We start from the raw sequence: 4,919 nt of genomic DNA on the forward strand, positions 1-4,919 counted from the left end.
TTGGGGGCCCTCTCCCTTTCCCTGCACCCACCTCCCTCCCCCGAGAACCCACAGCTGCTGGGTTGGAGAGCACTCACTTGGGGAGTCTGAGGCCCTTTTGAAGCTGGAAAGTTTGCACTGGAGGGGAAAAGGCGGCCTGGATTCAAAGGCTCTCTCCTGGCCCTTAATTACCCTCCTTCACCCATAGGTGGAATTTCCACTCAGAGCCGAAGAAAGGCGTCTGCGCTGCCGCCGGGGACTGGGTTTCCCGCCTGTCTTTGTGTGGCAGCCGCCAGCGCGGCGGTGGCACGCGGCTCGGGTTTCTGATTTTAATGATTTCCTGAATTCATTCCGTTTCCTACCTCAGGGAAAGGAGGAGAGGTGATCCTCTTGAAAATTCACATAATTGCTTTTATTTGATTTTTATTAAAATGCATTCAGGAATAATGCGATTGCCCCCTTTATTACGTTGTTCATCAATCTGGCACGGGGAAGGCAGCCTGGGAACAAGCAGCGGGCGCGCAGGCAGGCGCACGGCGGGCTCACACGGTGGGCTCACGGGCCCTGGCCGAGCGATCCAGGGTGGGTGCTCGCCCGCCTCAGAGCCTCCCGTGGCCCCCATCTGGGGCGGAGGGCTAGGGATCCTGGCGGGGCCGCTGCCTGGGCACCGTGTTGGAAGAGGGCGCTGGGCACAGAATGCTTGCGCGCTCACCCTGGCCAGCTTCTCCTTCCCTCTCCTCTTCCCAACTCTGAGCCCCACAGCCCGGGAGAGGCTGAGATGGGAGGCAGTCTGACCTTCCGCGTCCCTCTGCTCCTCACCCCCGTCGCCCGTACCTCTACCATAAACCTCTGGCTAGACACCCCTACCCTGTCCTCAGACTCCCCCAGGCCAGCTTCCCATGGCCAAAGCCCCATCGAGCCACTGCCCTGCTCAGAAACCCTTGGTGGCTCCCAAAGAGCCCCAGGGATGTACTGGTTTGGGTTCCTTTGCGTGTTGTGGGAAGGGCTCAGAGCTGGTGGGCAGACTTGGGTTCCAGGGCTTGCTCAGCTTCGTATGGTGGGGTATCGGCAAGTCACTGCCCCTCTGGGTTTCAGTTTCTTGGTTAATGGAATGGGCACCCCAAGGCTTTCCTGATGGGGTGAGTGAGAAAGTAGAAGTGAAAAGGCAAGTAGGGATCTATATGACTCAGAAGGCTTGTGCGTATGTGTGTGCGCGTGTGGGCGGGGGCAGAGTTGTGTCATGTTACTGCCAAGCAAGGGACTGGAGGTGTTTAGCAAATGCTTGGGGGAGAGAGAGAGCTCGGGGAGACGCTGTGATAGGGAGGGCAGTTACTCCTGTCCCCCCTGCCCCCACCCCCTGCAGCCCTCCCTTCCTCCCCAAGAGAGTTCTGGACCTGCCCTCAGCTTTCAGCCCAGAAGGCAGAAATATGGCTGGTTCTTTAACCTGTCTCTCCCCGCCCTTCTGCTGGGGATTTGTGGTGTCTAGATGAGGTCTAAATGCATTCACTGGGCTTCCCAAGCTCAACTTCCTGAGCTCCCCACATCCCCCAGGCAGCCCAAGGCATGCCTTATCACCCTCTTTTAGCAGAAGGGGTTGCCCAGAAAGGGCAAGTGACTTGTTCAGGATGGCCCAGCAAGTAAGTGTGAAACCGGGAGACAAGGCCTTTGGGTACATGAAATTCGAGGGGCTGGCGACCCCGCCCCCAGCACCTCTAAAGTGGTTGGTTGTCGAGATGCTTTGAGTGGGCAGGGTTGGCAGGTGGGCAGTGCCAGGTGAACAGGGCCTCCTCTCAGGGATACCAGGCATTGGATTTAGGGCCACCCTAATCCAGTATAACGTCCAGCACATGTTGATCAATTATATCTGCAAAGACCTTATTTCCAAATAAGGCTGCATTTTGCGGTTCCTGGTAAACAGGAATTTTGGGGAGACCACTATTTACCCTCGTACAGGGGACACAGGCATCCAGTTTTAGAGGCCCTGTTGGGGACTTTTAATTTCTGTGCAAAGCCCATCTTCAGTTAAAAAAACAAAAACAAGTGTCTTGTTGTCTGTTGCATTTTTCTTTTTTATGTGTTTGTTTTGGTGTGAATCATTTGGCAGTGGCAGTAGCCAGGGGACTGCAGAGAGTGAGGCAGTAGATTTAGAAATTCAACTGTAGATCCCTTGGGCCAGTGGGGGTTCTGCCATCTAGCCGAGTGCCCTTTTCAGGGGAGGGCACTCTGCTGACCCCACAATCTGCTTCCCAGCCTTTCACTGGGATACCCTTCCCTGCTCTTCACTTACCAGACTTCTCCCTGGAGGCCCAGACCAAACCGGTCCCCCCCGCCCCAGCTGACTCCTGGCTCTCTACCCCTCTACCCACCCTCAGTTCCTGGGGCCCTGGCATCTGCTTACTCTGACTGTCTGTCCCAAAGGTGGCCTAGGCTGGCTGGGAAAAGGTGTCTGTGCTTATGTCCAGCGTCCCCAGTCAGCGTCCCATCCGAAAGCACGAGCCTGACTCCCCAGGCCTGCAGGAGCTTGTACAGGGGGCCGGGAGAGACCCCCAGAATCTCAGCAGAGGACATCTCAGCCCAGAGACAATTGTGTCCAAGCATCACGGTTTGTTCAGGAGTGAGAGGCTTACTGGGTTGCAGAACTTTCAGGGCCAAAATGGGGCCAGTCCCTGTCCAGGGTCACACAGTGTGTACGCGACGCTGGGGCTCTGATTCCCAGCCTGGTGCCATATCCTGCCACGCCCCCATCACCAGCCACTGTCAGCACCTTCATTCAATGGGATGGGGACACGGCTCAGAGGGCAGAGACTAGCCCAAGGCCACCCTGTAAGTTGGCCTCAGAGCTGGGACAAGAGACCCGCTAAGTTTTGAGCCTCTGGCTAGCTCTCGTAGCCAGGTAACCTAGGATAGAAGACAGAGTGCTGAGCAGAGCAGATGCCCCTGGGAAGCCTTCTGTGGCCCAAGGATCCCTGTCCCCTCTCGGGCTGGGTGCTGTGCCCCACCCCCCAGGCCCCACCTCCCAGCTCAGCAGTGGGAGGGAGCAGAGGAGGGACTGAGCCTCCCCTGGGGGCCTCTGGTCCCAACCCAGCTGAGCAGGGCTCCCTTATCAGATCTCTTTTCTCTCCCCCCTGCTGCTCTGCTGGGCCTCTACCCGCCCCGGGTAGCCTTTTCCTCTCTGAAGTGATGCTCCTTTTCCTGTCACAGACACATGCAGCCCGTGGAGACGTTTGTTTCTGTGGCTCAAAAACAGCTTCTTTCTGGTGAGGGGGCGAGGGTCTGTTTACTGGGTGGCAGAGACTCACGGTGGGTGACAGCTGGGGCTGTGGTGGCGCAGGGGCTGCATGAAGGCTGGGCCCACGACCCAGAGTCTCCAAGTCCTGGGACAAGACACCTACTGTGTGCTAGGCTCTGCAGCACCCATTCATTCCCCACGGCCTATGAAGTCAGGACTTTGTTTACCCATTTGTCATAGGTGGCAGCTGCAGCTCAGCCTGGCTCTGCCTACTGAACTGTGCTGCCTTCAGAGCGTACCACTCAGCTCCTCCTTCCTCACCCGCCCATCTCCCCCACCTAAGCAGGGACAAGGCCAAAGAACACAGCTTCCTGAAGCTTCTATTCCAGACCCTGAGCCCTTTTGAGGCTAGGCCACGGGCTCTATCCATGTGGCCAGAGCTGGATTAAAATTTCAAGTCCTGTTGTGATGGGACCTGGGGCAAGTCACTTTGCCTCTCTGAGCATTAGACCGCTCAGTTGCCCAAGGAGAAAGTTGGAGAAGTCCCAGAGCACCATGCAGCCTGGCCTCTGGAGGCTGCGAGGCAGGGCTCGGGGCAGGGATGGAGAAAGTGGCCCAGGCAATGGAAGCGACTGAAGGCCAGGGAGCAAGAGAGTGCCATGGCCATGGCCAGGTTTCAGAAGGGCCACCCAGGGGCCCTAAAGTGGGGAGCACTAAAGGGGGAAGAGGTAGAGATAGGGATGCTGATGAAGGGGTCTTTGACTCCCTTTTCAGAAAAATAACTTGGACACCCCCTCCCCCACCACTGCAGAAAAGTGGTCATGGAAGCCATGCTTTCCTGTCTGGCTTCCTTCTGAGTTCAGCTGTCATGCCCCTGGGGAGGAGAAATAGGGGGGTCTTAAGGGGTCGGAAACTTCAGCTCATCGTCCTAAAGCCTGGCATGATGCAGGAAGTGCCCTCTTCTTTCCCAATCCCAGGGCAGCCCTGGGGGGTCACCAAGAAGTCTCAGCAAAGCCAAGGACCATTGCAGAACTGGCTTCCCAAATGCTGTTTCTTCAAGCCTCCCTGCACTCACCCTGGTCCCCCCAAACCTTGCCTCTACCGGTGAGAACTTCACACTGGGGCAGGGCGGCTGTGGAGGTGTCCCTTCAGGCTTTCCCACCACACCTCCAGCCTCTCTCATCTCCAGACCCTGTCCGGGAACTTAGAGGGGCATCTCCATTTGTGAAGGAAGCACCTTTTTTTAAAAGAAAACTGTTCCTCTGACATAAGTCTCACCTGGCATGTGTCTCAGGCATTCTTAAGGCAAACAGCCCTCTGTGACAAGTGTCTGGGTTTCCCTGGAGATAACCCACAGGTAAGAATAGTTGAGAAGACCAGGAAACAAGAGGAAACTTTACTGTTTTCCCCTCCCCACAAATCTGTTGGATGGAGAGTGTGGAGTTGGACTGCTTGATTCTCTCAAAGGTTGTTTAGCAGCTGGGGAAAGAGTGTTGCCTGCACCCATTTCCAGGCAGGTAGACTGAGGCCCAGGGACAAGAGCCAGGCTTTCCTTACTCATACTGAGAGGCTGACTCCCTGGGTGATGCCCTGCCTCTGGGCTTTTTGTCAAGAGGGAAAGTCTCTCTTTTCCAGTTCCGAAGGCAGCCCTGCCCTGCTGCCTCCTCTACTCTCAATTTCCGACCAGCGCAGAGTCTCTTGCACAAGGAGA

This window comes from Tamandua tetradactyla, chromosome 13, assembly GCF_023851605.1.
Source record: "Tamandua tetradactyla isolate mTamTet1 chromosome 13, mTamTet1.pri, whole genome shotgun sequence".
Taxonomy (NCBI): domain Eukaryota; kingdom Metazoa; phylum Chordata; class Mammalia; order Pilosa; family Myrmecophagidae; genus Tamandua; species Tamandua tetradactyla.